The 14,804-nt window shown below is 45.6% G+C and overlaps 6 non-coding genes across 6 annotated transcripts; all 6 read right to left on the bottom strand.

The window, feature by feature from the left end:
• Positions 1–1,398: 1,398 nt before the first annotated feature.
• On the bottom strand, positions 1,399–1,589 carry LOC130311242 (U2 spliceosomal RNA). Its single transcript, XR_008859655.1, has one exon. It is a non-coding gene; the product is annotated as a U2 spliceosomal RNA (small nuclear RNA).
• Positions 1,590–3,669: 2,080 nt separating this feature from the next.
• LOC130311241 (U2 spliceosomal RNA) lies at positions 3,670–3,860 on the bottom strand. The gene has a single exon (XR_008859654.1). It is a non-coding gene; the product is annotated as a U2 spliceosomal RNA (small nuclear RNA).
• A 2,060-nt stretch (positions 3,861–5,920) lies between these two features.
• LOC130311268 (U2 spliceosomal RNA) lies at positions 5,921–6,110 on the bottom strand. The gene has a single exon (XR_008859680.1). It is a non-coding gene; the product is annotated as a U2 spliceosomal RNA (small nuclear RNA).
• A 2,053-nt stretch (positions 6,111–8,163) lies between these two features.
• Positions 8,164–8,354, bottom strand: LOC130311263 (U2 spliceosomal RNA). The gene has a single exon (XR_008859675.1). It is a non-coding gene; the product is annotated as a U2 spliceosomal RNA (small nuclear RNA).
• A 2,062-nt stretch (positions 8,355–10,416) lies between these two features.
• Positions 10,417–10,607, bottom strand: LOC130311274 (U2 spliceosomal RNA). The gene has a single exon (XR_008859686.1). It is a non-coding gene; the product is annotated as a U2 spliceosomal RNA (small nuclear RNA).
• Positions 10,608–12,673: 2,066 nt separating this feature from the next.
• On the bottom strand, positions 12,674–12,864 carry LOC130311273 (U2 spliceosomal RNA). The gene has a single exon (XR_008859685.1). It is a non-coding gene; the product is annotated as a U2 spliceosomal RNA (small nuclear RNA).
• Between the last annotated feature and the right edge of the window lie 1,940 nt (positions 12,865–14,804).

Raw genomic sequence — 14,804 nt, 5'->3', positions numbered from 1 at the left:
GGCCATAATAGACGACATCACCAAACAGCTCCATAGTCACATACACAGCAAAGGAGAGATGTTGTTTACACCTAGTGATGTCAGTGGTATTGAGTGACATCACAGCACAGTGCTAAGGCTCCTGGGCCTGGACACAGCAGCGGCTGCAATATCTCAACGGAGAATACGTTTATATATATGTGTGTGTGTGCGCGTATATATATATATATATATATATATATATATATATATATATATATTCTCCGCCGAAATCACTTTTAAACCCATTTCCACCTTTTTTTCCCTTCTCTTCCTCTTACTTTTTTTTCACGTTTTTTTACGTTTTTCTCCTTTTCGCCTCTTTTCTGGGCGTATTATTCTTCTTTTTCTTCTTTTTTTTCGTCTAATGCATACCCCATCAGTGCAGCAATGCTTATTCAATACCGCCAGCAGATGGAGACACTGGGGGATAATTTTCTAAGGATTTATACTGATTTTTCCTGTCTGAATTTGTCGCACAGAAAGTTGCAGGCCAAATATGTGTGACATTTCTGCGACTTTAGCTTCTAGAGCATTTTTACAACATTATACATAGGTGCTGAATACATAAAAAGCGACTGTTCAGCGACAGACAAGTCGCATCGGCTGAAAGTAGGCCAGAATGTCAGTCCATGTTGGAGCAGGTTTAGATACAGTCTAAAGTATAGATCTCAAAGTCTGTGCACAGAATTTAGCAAGGGCCTCGCACCTTCTGATGCATCAGGTAGGTGCACAATAGCATAGCCTAACCCTCTGTACTTTGGTCTATATTGATGCGGGACATAGACAGCCAGCTGATGACCAATCCATTAGTGCAATGGATGGCTGGAAGCATTTGTCTTTGCCTTTGCAATACCACAGAAGCAATGCATGGTCAATGTACAGCAATGACACACCTGTGTGAACAGCCAGGAGACCCCCCCCCCATGTTATGTTACATAGTTACATAGTTAGTACGGTCGAAAAAAGACATATGTCCATCAAGTTCAACCAGGGAATTAAGGGGTAGGGGTGTGGCGCGATATTGGGGAAGGGATGAGATTTTATATTTCTTCATAAGCATTAATCTTATTTTGTCAATTAGGAACATTCAGCACCCACCCGCTATCAAGGCAGCTGCCTATCATGTCATGCCCTACCTGCACAGGTGTGCTGGCTACTCAAATGATCCAATTAAGGAGGCCATTTAGTCAGCAGCAGCAGAAGTCCTGTGCCTGGACGCTCCAACAGCGGCCAGACACAAGCAGAAGCAGCAGCAGCAGCAGCAGCACCACCTTTTGTTTTTTGGCTGCAGCAGCAAGGCCCACAGGGCTGGCTAGCTGGCTAGCCAGCAAGCAGGTAGCAATGAAAGTAGGAATCTTTCTTTTTAACCCTGTAAGGGGGTGGTGCACTGTACCCGAAGATACTGCCATATCGGGTCAATGCATAGGGCGACGGAAGCAAGCTTCGAAATCGGCCCCCGTTCTCAAAAATCCATTTAATATATGGTCCCCAGATAGGGGACGTATCAGATATTAAACTGATAAGAACAGATACTACACTTGATCTTAGCCAAAAGGCCGAGAAGCGATAACCGTGAAAGGGGCGGGCCCAACAAGGTCCCCTTCATGGGCACTATCACTGCTTGCTGTCAGGGAGGCTGCCAGACAATTTTCCATGCACACTCTGGGCTGGGGGGCAGTCAACCACCAGTACACACAGCAGAACCTAAACCCATACCATTATTGCTAAGCAGCAAGACAGGGGCCCATTGCACTCCCACGGGGCCTTTTTAAATGCAATCCATAACCCGGATTTGCCAGGAACCCTTCTTACTCCTCCTACTTGCATGTGACACTGGGCTTAGGATCTGCATAGGAAACACACACACAAGCACACACCTACCTTTGTTGCCTGCAGATGCCTCCTTGGCTGTCCCCAAACGGTATCAAACCAACACCCACGGGAAGCTGTAAGCATAGAGGACATGCCTGCACCCCATTGGACTTACCTGTGTGGGTTAAATCCGGGTTATTTGACAACCTATGGCGGTGATGGTTCTGCTCAGGCAGAGCAGTGCTGATGCTCCTCATAAAGCTGTCGCTGCTGTGAAGGTTCTAGGTGACATCACAAATCCCTATGGTTACATACACAACAAAGCTGGGTTGTTGTTGTTTACACTCTGCAAGGCCTGTGGAAGTGAGTGACATCATAGCACTGTAGTTCTGAGGGTTCTAGATGGATGCAACAATCTCCTGTTGCTTCTATGAAGGCCATAATAGACGACATCACCAAACAGCTCCATAGTCACATACACAGCAAAGGAGAGATGTTGTTTACACCTAGTGATGTCAGTGGTATTGAGTGACATCACAGCACAGTGCTAAGGCTCCTGGGCCTGGACACAGCAGCGGCTGCAATATCTCAACGGAGAATACGTTTATATATATGTGTGTGTGTGCGCGTATATATATATATATATATATATATATATATATATATATATATATATATATATATTTCTCCGCCGAAATCACTTTTAAACCCATTTCCACCTTTTTTTCCCTTCTCTTCCTCTTACTTTTTTTTCACGTTTTTTTACGTTTTTCTCCTTTTCGCCTCTTTTCTGGGCGTATTATTCTTCTTTTCTTCTTTTTTTTCGTCTAATGCATACCCCATCAGTGCAGCAATGCTTATTCAATACCGCCAGCAGATGGAGACACTGGGGGATAATTTTCTAAGGATTTATACTGATTTTTTCTGTCTGAATTTGTCGCACAGAAAGTTGCAGGCCAAATATGTGTGACATTTCTGCGACTTTAGCTTCTAGAGCATTTTTACAACATTATACATAGGTGCTGAATACATAAAAAGCGACTGTTCAGCGACAGACAAGTCGCATCGGCTGAAAGTAGGCCAGAATGTCAGTCCATGTTGGAGCAGGTTTAGATACAGTCTAAAGTATAGATCTCAAAGTCTGTGCACAGAATTTAGCAAGGGCCTCGCACCTTCTGATGCATCAGGTAGGTGCACAATAGCATAGCCTAACCCTCTGTACTTTGGTCTATATTGATGCGGGACATAGACAGCCAGCTGATGACCAATCCATTAGTGCAATGGATGGCTGGAAGCATTTGTCTTTGCCTTTGCAATACCACAGAAGCAATGCATGGTCAATGTACAGCAATGACACACCTGTGTGAACAGCCAGGAGACCCCCCCCATGTTATGTTACATAGTTACATAGTTAGTACGGTCGAAAAAAAGACATATGTCCATCAAGTTCAACCAGGGAATTAAGGGGTAGGGGTGTGGCGCGATATTGGGGAAGGGATGAGATTTTATATTTCTTCATAAGCATTAATCTTATTTTGTCAATTAGGAACATTCAGCACCCACCCGCTATCAAGGCAGCTGCCTATCATGTCATGCCCTACCTGCACAGGTGTGCTGGCTACTCAAATGATCCAATTAAGGAGGCCATTTAGTCAGCAGCAGCAGAAGTCCTGTGCCTGGACGCTCCAACAGCGGCCAGACACAAGCAGAAGCAGCAGCAGCAGCACCACCTTTTGTTTTTTGGCTGCAGCAGCAAGGCCCACAGGGCTGGCTAGCTGGCTAGCCAGCAAGCAGGTAGCAATGAAAGTAGGAATCTTTCTTTTTAACCCTGTAAGGGGGTGGTGCACTGTACCCGAAGATACTGCCATATCGGGTCAATGCATAGGGCGACGGAAGCAAGCTTCGAAATCGGCCCCCGTTCTCAAAAATCCATTTAATATATGGTCCCCAGATAGGGGACGTATCAGATATTAAACTGATAAGAACAGATACTACACTTGATCTTAGCCAAAAGGCCGAGAAGCGATAACCGTGAAAGGGGTGGGCCCAACAAGGTCCCCTTCATGGGCACTATCACTGCTTGCTGTCAGGGAGGCTGCCAGACAATTTTCCATGCACACTCTGGGCTGGGGGGCAGTCAACCACCAGTACACACAGCAGAACCTAAACCCATACCATTATTGCTAAGCAGCAAGACAGGGGCCCATTGCACTCCCACGGGGCCTTTTTAAATGCAATCCATAACCCGGATTTGCCAGGAACCCTTCTTACTCCTCCTACTTGCATGTGACACTGGGCTTAGGATCTGCATAGGAAACACACACACAAGCACACACCTACCTTTGTTGCCTGCAGATGCCTCCTTGGCTGTCCCCAAACGGTATCAAACCAACACCCACGGGAAGCTGTAAGCATAGAGGACATGCCTGCACCCCATTGGACTTACCTGTGTGGGTTAAATCCGGGTTATTTGACAACCTATGGCGGTGATGGTTCTGCTCAGGCAGAGCAGTGCTGATGCTCCTCATAAAGCTGTCGCTGCTGTGAAGGTTCTAGGTGACATCACAAATCCCTATGGTTACATACACAACAAAGCTGGGTTGTTGTTGTTTACACTCTGCAAGGCCTGTGGAAGTGAGTGACATCATAGCACTGTAGTTCTGAGGGTTCTAGATGGATGCAACAATCTCCTGTTGCTTCTATGAAGGCCATAATAGACGACATCACCAAACAGCTCCATAGTCACATACACAGCAAAGGAGAGATGTTGTTTACACCTAGTGATGTCAGTGGTATTGAGTGACATCACAGCACAGTGCTAAGGCTCCTGGGCCTGGACACAGCAGCGGCTGCAATATCTCAACGGAGAATACGTTTATATATATGTGTGTGTGTGCGCGTATATATATATATATATATATATATATATATATATTTCTCCGCCGAAATCACTTTTAAACCCATTTCCACCTTTTTTTCCCTTCTCTTCCTCTTACTTTTTTTTCACGTTTTTTTACGTTTTTCTCCTTTTCGCCTCTTTTCTGGGCGTATTATTCTTCTTTTTCTTCTTTTTTTTCGTCTAATGCATACCCCATCAGTGCAGCAATGCTTATTCAATACCGCCAGCAGATGGAGACACTGGGGGATAATTTTCTAAGGATTTATACTGATTTTTCCTGTCTGAATTTGTCGCACAGAAAGTTGCAGGCCAAATATGTGTGACATTTCTGCGACTTTAGCTTCTAGAGCATTTTTACAACATTATACATAGGTGCTGAATACATAAAAAGCGACTGTTCAGCGACAGACAAGTCGCATCGGCTGAAAGTAGGCCAGAATGTCAGTCCATGTTGGAGCAGGTTTAGATACAGTCTAAAGTATAGATCTCAAAGTCTGTGCACAGAATTTAGCAAGGGCCTCGCACCTTCTGATGCATCAGGTAGGTGCACAATAGCATAGCCTAACCCTCTGTACTTTGGTCTATATTGATGCGGGACATAGACAGCCAGCTGATGACCAATCCATTAGTGCAATGGATGGCTGGAAGCATTTGTCTTTGCCTTTGCAATACCACAGAAGCAATGCATGGTCAATGTACAGCAATGACACACCTGTGTGAACAGCCAGGAGACCCCCCCCATGTTATGTTACATAGTTACATAGTTAGTACGGTCGAAAAAAGACATATGTCCATCAAGTTCAACCAGGGAATTAAGGGGTAGGGGTGTGGCGCGATATTGGGGAAGGGATGAGATTTTATATTTCTTCATAAGCATTAATCTTATTTTGTCAATTAGGAACATTCAGCACCCACCCGCTATCAAGGCAGCTGCCTATCATGTCATGCCCTACCTGCACAGGTGTGCTGGCTACTCAAATGATCCAATTAAGGAGGCCATTTAGTCAGCAGCAGCAGAAGTCCTGTGCCTGGACGCTCCAACAGCGGCCAGACACAAGCAGAAGCAGCAGCAGCAGCACCACCTTTTGTTTTTTGGCTGCAGCAGCAAGGCCCACAGGGCTGGCTAGCTGGCTAGCCAGCAAGCAGGTAGCAATGAAAGTAGGAATCTTTCTTTTTAACCCTGTAAGGGGGTGGTGCACTGTACCCGAAGATACTGCCATATCGGGTCAATGCATAGGGCGACGGAAGCAAGCTTCGAATCGGCCCCCGTTCTCAAAAATCCATTTAATATATGGTCCCCAGATAGGGGACGTATCAGATATTAAACTGATAAGAACAGATACTACACTTGATCTTAGCCAAAAGGCCGAGAAGCGATAACCGTGAAAGGGGCGGGCCCAACAAGGTCCCCTTCATGGGCACTATCACTGCTTGCTGTCAGGGAGGCTGCCAGACAATTTTCCATGCACACTCTGGGCTGGGGGGCAGTCAACCACCAGTACACACAGCAGAACCTAAACCCATACCATTATTGCTAAGCAGCAAGACAGGGGCCCATTGCACTCCCACGGGGCCTTTTTAAATGCAATCCATAACCCGGATTTGCCAGGAACCCTTCTTACTCCTCCTACTTGCATGTGACACTGGGCTTAGGATCTGCATAGGAAACACACACACAAGCACACACCTACCTTTGTTGCCTGCAGATGCCTCCTTGGCTGTCCCAAACGGTATCAAACCAACACCCACGGGAAGCTGTAAGCATAGAGGACATGCCTGCACCCCATTGGACTTACCTGTGTGGGTTAAATCCGGGTTATTTGACAACCTATGGCGGTGATGGTTCTGCTCAGGCAGAGCAGTGCTGATGCTCCTCATAAAGCTGTCGCTGCTGTGAAGGTTCTAGGTGACATCACAAATCCCTATGGTTACATACACAACAAAGCTGGGTTGTTGTTGTTTACACTCTGCAAGGCCTGTGGAAGTGAGTGACATCATAGCACTGTAGTTCTGAGGGTTCTAGATGGATGCAACAATCTCCTGTTGCTTCTATGAAGGCCATAATAGACGACATCACCAAACAGCTCCATAGTCACATACACAGCAAAGGAGAGATGTTGTTTACACCTAGTGATGTCAGTGGTATTGAGTGACATCACAGCACAGTGCTAAGGCTCCTGGGCCTGGACACAGCAGCGGCTGCAATATCTCAACGGAGAATACGTTTATATATATGTGTGTGTGTGCGCGTATATATATATATATATATATATATATATTTCTCCGCCGAAATCACTTTTAAACCCATTTCCACCTTTTTTTCCCTTCTCTTCCTCTTACTTTTTTTTCACGTTTTTTTACGTTTTTCTCCTTTTCGCCTCTTTTCTGGGCGTATTATTCTTCTTTTTCTTCTTTTTTTTCGTCTAATGCATACCCCATCAGTGCAGCAATGCTTATTCAATACCGCCAGCAGATGGAGACACTGGGGGATAATTTTCTAAGGATTTATACTGATTTTTCCTGTCTGAATTTGTCGCACAGAAAGTTGCAGGCCAAATATGTGTGACATTTCTGCGACTTTAGCTTCTAGAGCATTTTTACAACATTATACATAGGTGCTGAATACATAAAAAGCGACTGTTCAGCGACAGACAAGTCGCATCGGCTGAAAGTAGGCCAGAATGTCAGTCCATGTTGGAGCAGGTTTAGATACAGTCTAAAGTATAGATCTCAAAGTCTGTGCACAGAATTTAGCAAGGGCCTCGCACCTTCTGATGCATCAGGTAGGTGCACAATAGCATAGCCTAACCCTCTGTACTTTGGTCTATATTGATGCGGGACATAGACAGCCAGCTGATGACCAATCCATTAGTGCAATGGATGGCTGGAAGCATTTGTCTTTGCCTTTGCAATACCACAGAAGCAATGCATGGTCAATGTACAGCAATGACACACCTGTGTGAACAGCCAGGAGACCCCCCCCATGTTATGTTACATAGTTACATAGTTAGTACGGTCGAAAAAAGACATATGTCCATCAAGTTCAACCAGGGAATTAAGGGGTAGGGGTGTGGCGCGATATTGGGGAAGGGATGAGATTTTATATTTCTTCATAAGCATTAATCTTATTTTGTCAATTAGGAACATTCAGCACCCACCCGCTATCAAGGCAGCTGCCTATCATGTCATGCCCTACCTGCACAGGTGTGCTGGCTACTCAAATGATCCAATTAAGGAGGCCATTTAGTCAGCAGCAGCAGAAGTCCTGTGCCTGGACGCTCCAACAGCGGCCAGACACAAGCAGAAGCAGCAGCAGCAGCACCACCTTTTGTTTTTTGGCTGCAGCAGCAAGGCCCACAGGGCTGGCTAGCTGGCTAGCCAGCAAGCAGGTAGCAATGAAAGTAGGAATCTTTCTTTTTAACCCTGTAAGGGGGTGGTGCACTGTACCCGAAGATACTGCCATATCGGGTCAATGCATAGGGCGACGGAAGCAAGCTTCGAAATTGGCCCCCGTTCTCAAAAATCCATTTAATATATGGTCCCCAGATAGGGGACGTATCAGATATTAAACTGATAAGAACAGATACTACACTTGATCTTAGCCAAAAGGCCGAGAAGCGATAACCGTGAAAGGGGCGGGCCCAACAAGGTCCCCTTCATGGGCACTATCACTGCTTGCTGTCAGGGAGGCTGCCAGACAATTTTCCATGCACACTCTGGGCTGGGGGGCAGTCAACCACCAGTACACACAGCAGAACCTAAACCCATACCATTATTGCTAAGCAGCAAGACAGGGGCCCATTGCACTCCCACGGGGCCTTTTTAAATGCAATCCATAACCCGGATTTGCCAGGAACCCTTCTTACTCCTCCTACTTGCATGTGACACTGGGCTTAGGATCTGCATAGGAAACACACACACAAGCACACACCTACCTTTGTTGCCTGCAGATGCCTCCTTGGCTGTCCCCAAACGGTATCAAACCAACACCCACGGGAAGCTGTAAGCATAGAGGACATGCCTGCACCCCATTGGACTTACCTGTGTGGGTTAAATCCGGGTTATTTGACAACCTATGGCGGTGATGGTTCTGCTCAGGCAGAGCAGTGCTGATGCTCCTCATAAAGCTGTCGCTGCTGTGAAGGTTCTAGGTGACATCACAAATCCCTATGGTTACATACACAACAAAGCTGGGTTGTTGTTGTTTACACTCTGCAAGGCCTGTGGAAGTGAGTGACATCATAGCACTGTAGTTCTGAGGGTTCTAGATGGATGCAACAATCTCCTGTTGCTTCTATGAAGGCCATAATAGACGACATCACCAAACAGCTCCATAGTCACATACACAGCAAAGGAGAGATGTTGTTTACACCTAGTGATGTCAGTGGTATTGAGTGACATCACAGCACAGTGCTAAGGCTCCTGGGCCTGGACACAGCAGCGGCTGCAATATCTCAACGGAGAATACGTTTATATATATGTGTGTGTGTGCGCGTATATATATATATATATATATATATATATATATATATATATTCTCCGCCGAAATCACTTTTAAACCCATTTCCACCTTTTTTTCCCTTCTCTTCCTCTTACTTTTTTTTCACGTTTTTTTACGTTTTTCTCCTTTTCGCCTCTTTTCTGGGCGTATTATTCTTCTTTTTCTTCTTTTTTTTCGTCTAATGCATACCCCATCAGTGCAGCAATGCTTATTCAATACCGCCAGCAGATGGAGACACTGGGGGATAATTTTCTAAGGATTTATACTGATTTTTCCTGTCTGAATTTGTCGCACAGAAAGTTGCAGGCCAAATATGTGTGACATTTCTGCGACTTTAGCTTCTAGAGCATTTTTACAACATTATACATAGGTGCTGAATACATAAAAAGCGACTGTTCAGCGACAGACAAGTCGCATCGGCTGAAAGTAGGCCAGAATGTCAGTCCATGTTGGAGCAGGTTTAGATACAGTCTAAAGTATAGATCTCAAAGTCTGTGCACAGAATTTAGCAAGGGCCTCGCACCTTCTGATGCATCAGGTAGGTGCACAATAGCATAGCCTAACCCTCTGTACTTTGGTCTATATTGATGCGGGACATAGACAGCCAGCTGATGACCAATCCATTAGTGCAATGGATGGCTGGAAGCATTTGTCTTTGCCTTTGCAATACCACAGAAGCAATGCATGGTCAATGTACAGCAATGACACACCTGTGTGAACAGCCAGGAGACCCCCCCCATGTTATGTTACATAGTTACATAGTTAGTACGGTCGAAAAAAGACATATGTCCATCAAGTTCAACCAGGGAATTAAGGGGTAGGGGTGTGGCGCGATATTGGGGAAGGGATGAGATTTTATATTTCTTCATAAGCATTAATCTTATTTTGTCAATTAGGAACATTCAGCACCCACCCGCTATCAAGGCAGCTGCCTATCATGTCATGCCCTACCTGCACAGGTGTGCTGGCTACTCAAATGATCCAATTAAGGAGGCCATTTAGTCAGCAGCAGCAGAAGTCCTGTGCCTGGACGCTCCAACAGCGGCCAGACACAAGCAGAAGCAGCAGCAGCACCACCTTTTGTTTTTTGGCTGCAGCAGCAAGGCCCACAGGGCTGGCTAGCTGGCTAGCCAGCAAGCAGGTAGCAATGAAAGTAGGAATCTTTCTTTTTAACCCTGTAAGGGGGTGGTGCACTGTACCCGAAGATACTGCCATATCGGGTCAATGCATAGGGCGACGGAAGCAAGCTTCGAAATCGGCCCCCGTTCTCAAAAATCCATTTAATATATGGTCCCCAGATAGGGGACGTATCAGATATTAAACTGATAAGAACAGATACTACACTTGATCTTAGCCAAAAGGCCGAGAAGCGATAACCGTGAAAGGGGCGGGCCCAACAAGGTCCCCTTCATGGGCACTATCACTGCTTGCTGTCAGGGAGGCTGCCAGACAATTTTCCATGCACACTCTGGGCTGGGGGGCAGTCAACCACCAGTACACACAGCAGAACCTAAACCCATACCATTATTGCTAAGCAGCAAGACAGGGGCCCATTGCACTCCCACGGGGCCTTTTTAAATGCAATCCATAACCCGGATTTGCCAGGAACCCTTCTTACTCCTCCTACTTGCATGTGACACTGGGCTTAGGATCTGCATAGGAAACACACACACAAGCACACACCTACCTTTGTTGCCTGCAGATGCCTCCTTGGCTGTCCCCAAACGGTATCAAACCAACACCCACGGGAAGCTGTAAGCATAGAGGACATGCCTGCACCCCATTGGACTTACCTGTGTGGGTTAAATCCGGGTTATTTGACAACCTATGGCGGTGATGGTTCTGCTCAGGCAGAGCAGTGCTGATGCTCCTCATAAAGCTGTCGCTGCTGTGAAGGTTCTAGGTGACATCACAAATCCCTATGGTTACATACACAACAAAGCTGGGTTGTTGTTGTTTACACTCTGCAAGGCCTGTGGAAGTGAGTGACATCATAGCACTGTAGTTCTGAGGGTTCTAGATGGATGCAACAATCTCCTGTTGCTTCTATGAAGGCCATAATAGACGACATCACCAAACAGCTCCATAGTCACATACACAGCAAAGGAGAGATGTTGTTTACACCTAGTGATGTCAGTGGTATTGAGTGACATCACAGCACAGTGCTAAGGCTCCTGGGCCTGGACACAGCAGCGGCTGCAATATCTCAACGGAGAATACGTTTATATATATGTGTGTGTGTGCGCGTATATATATATATATATATATATATATATATATATATATTTCTCCGCCGAAATCACTTTTAAACCCATTTCCACCTTTTTTTCCCTTCTCTTCCTCTTACTTTTTTTTCACGTTTTTTTACGTTTTTCTCCTTTTCGCCTCTTTTCTGGGCGTATTATTCTTCTTTTTCTTCTTTTTTTTCGTCTAATGCATACCCCATCAGTGCAGCAATGCTTATTCAATACCGCCAGCAGATGGAGACACTGGGGGATAATTTTCTAAGGATTTATACTGATTTTTCCTGTCTGAATTTGTCGCACAGAAAGTTGCAGGCCAAATATGTGTGACATTTCTGCGACTTTAGCTTCTAGAGCATTTTTACAACATTATACATAGGTGCTGAATACATAAAAAGCGACTGTTCAGCGACAGACAAGTCGCATCGGCTGAAAGTAGGCCAGAATGTCAGTCCATGTTGGAGCAGGTTTAGATACAGTCTAAAGTATAGATCTCAAAGTCTGTGCACAGAATTTAGCAAGGGCCTCGCACCTTCTGATGCATCAGGTAGGTGCACAATAGCATAGCCTAACCCTCTGTACTTTGGTCTATATTGATGCGGGACATAGACAGCCAGCTGATGACCAATCCATTAGTGCAATGGATGGCTGGAAGCATTTGTCTTTGCCTTTGCAATACCACAGAAGCAATGCATGGTCAATGTACAGCAATGACACACCTGTGTGAACAGCCAGGAGACCCCCCCCATGTTATGTTACATAGTTACATAGTTAGTACGGTCGAAAAAAGACATATGTCCATCAAGTTCAACCAGGGAATTAAGGGGTAGGGGTGTGGCGCGATATTGGGGAAGGGATGAGATTTTATATTTCTTCATAAGCATTAATCTTATTTTGTCAATTAGGAACATTCAGCACCCACCCGCTATCAAGGCAGCTGCCTATCATGTCATGCCCTACCTGCACAGGTGTGCTGGCTACTCAAATGATCCAATTAAGGAGGCCATTTAGTCAGCAGCAGCAGAAGTCCTGTGCCTGGACGCTCCAACAGCGGCCAGACACAAGCAGAAGCAGCAGCAGCAGCACCGCACCTTTTGTTTTTTGGCTGCAGCAGCAAGGCCCACAGGGCTGGCTAGCTGGCTAGCCAGCAAGCAGGTAGCAATGAAAGTAGGAATCTTTCTTTTTAACCCTGTAAGGGGGTGGTGCACTGTACCCGAAGATACTGCCATATCGGGTCAATGCATAGGGCGACGGAAGCAAGCTTCGAAATCGGCCCCCGTTCTCAAAAATCCATTTAATATATGGTCCCCAGATAGGGGACGTATCAGATATTAAACTGATAAGAACAGATACTACACTTGATCTTAGCCAAAAGGCCGAGAAGCGATAACCGTGAAAGGGGCGGGCCCAACAAGGTCCCCTTCATGGGCACTATCACTGCTTGCTGTCAGGGAGGCTGCCAGACAATTTTCCATGCACACTCTGGGCTGGGGGGCAGTCAACCACCAGTACACACAGCAGAACCTAAACCCATACCATTATTGCTAAGCAGCAAGACAGGGGCCCATTGCACTCCCACGGGGCCTTTTTAAATGCAATCCATAACCCGGATTTGCCAGGAACCCTTCTTACTCCTCCTACTTGCATGTGACACTGGGCTTAGGATCTGCATAGGAAACACACACACAAGCACACACCTACCTTTGTTGCCTGCAGATGCCTCCTTGGCTGTCCCCAAACGGTATCAAACCAACACCCACGGGAAGCTGTAAGCATAGAGGACATGCCTGCACCCCATTGGACTTACCTGTGTGGGTTAAATCCGGGTTATTTGACAACCTATGGCGGTGATGGTTCTGCTCAGGCAGAGCAGTGCTGATGCTCCTCATAAAGCTGTCGCTGCTGTGAAGGTTCTAGGTGACATCACAAATCCCTATGGTTACATACACAACAAAGCTGGGTTGTTGTTGTTTACACTCTGCAAGGCCTGTGGAAGTGAGTGACATCATAGCACTGTAGTTCTGAGGGTTCTAGATGGATGCAACAATCTCCTGTTGCTTCTATGAAGGCCATAATAGACGACATCACCAAACAGCTCCATAGTCACATACACAGCAAAGGAGAGATGTTGTTTACACCTAGTGATGTCAGTGGTATTGAGTGACATCACAGCACAGTGCTAAGGCTCCTGGGCCTGGACACAGCAGCGGCTGCAATATCTCAACGGAGAATACGTTTATATATATGTGTGTGTGTGCGCGTATATATATATATATATATATATATATATATATATATATATATTTCTCCGCCGAAATCACTTTTAAACCCATTTCCACCTTTTTTTCCCTTCTCTTCCTCTTACTTTTTTTTCACGTTTTTTTACGTTTTTCTCCTTTTCGCCTCTTTTCTGGGCGTATTATTCTTCTTTTTCTTCTTTTTTTTCGTCTAATGCATACCCCATCAGTGCAGCAATGCTTATTCAATACCGCCAGCAGATGGAGACACTGGGGGATAATTTTCTAAGGATTTATACTGATTTTTCCTGTCTGAATTTGTCGCACAGAAAGTTGCAGGCCAAATATGTGTGACATTTCTGCGACTTTAGCTTCTAGAGCATTTTTACAACATTATACATAGGTGCTGAATACATAAAAAGCGACTGTTCAGCGACAGACAAGTCGCATCGGCTGAAAGTAGGCCAGAATGTCAGTCCATGTTGGAGCAGGTTTAGATACAGTCTAAAGTATAGATCTCAAAGTCTGTGCACAGAATTTAGCAAGGGCCTCGCACCTTCTGATGCATCAGGTAGGTGCACAATAGCATAGCCTAACCCTCTGTACTTTGGTCTATATTGATGCGGGACATAGACAGCCAGCTGATGACCAATCCATTAGTGCAATGGATGGCTGGAAGCATTTGTCTTTGCCTTTGCAATACCACAGAAGCAATGCATGGTCAATGTACAGCAATGACACACCTGTGTGAACAGCCAGGAGACCCCCCCCATGTTATGTTACATAGTTACATAGTTAGTACGGTCGAAAAAAGACATATGTCCATCAAGTTCAACCAGGGAATTAAGGGGTAGGGGTGTGGCGCGATATTGGGGAAGGGATGAGATTTTATATTTCTTCATAAGCATTAATCTTATTTTGTCAATTAGGAACATTCAGCACCCACCCGCTATCAAGGCAGCTGCCTATCATGTCATGCCCTACCTGCACAGGTGTGCTGGCTACTCAAATGATCCAATTAAGGAGGCCATTAAGTCAGCAGCAGCAGAAGTCCTGTGCCTGGACGCTCCAACAGCGGCCAGACACAAGCA

This window comes from Hyla sarda, unplaced genomic scaffold, assembly GCF_029499605.1.
Source record: "Hyla sarda isolate aHylSar1 unplaced genomic scaffold, aHylSar1.hap1 scaffold_1620, whole genome shotgun sequence".
NCBI classification, from domain to species: Eukaryota; Metazoa; Chordata; class Amphibia; order Anura; family Hylidae; genus Hyla; species Hyla sarda.
Note: the sequence above shows the minus strand (reverse complement) of the source record. Positions and strands in the feature narration are given on the sequence as shown.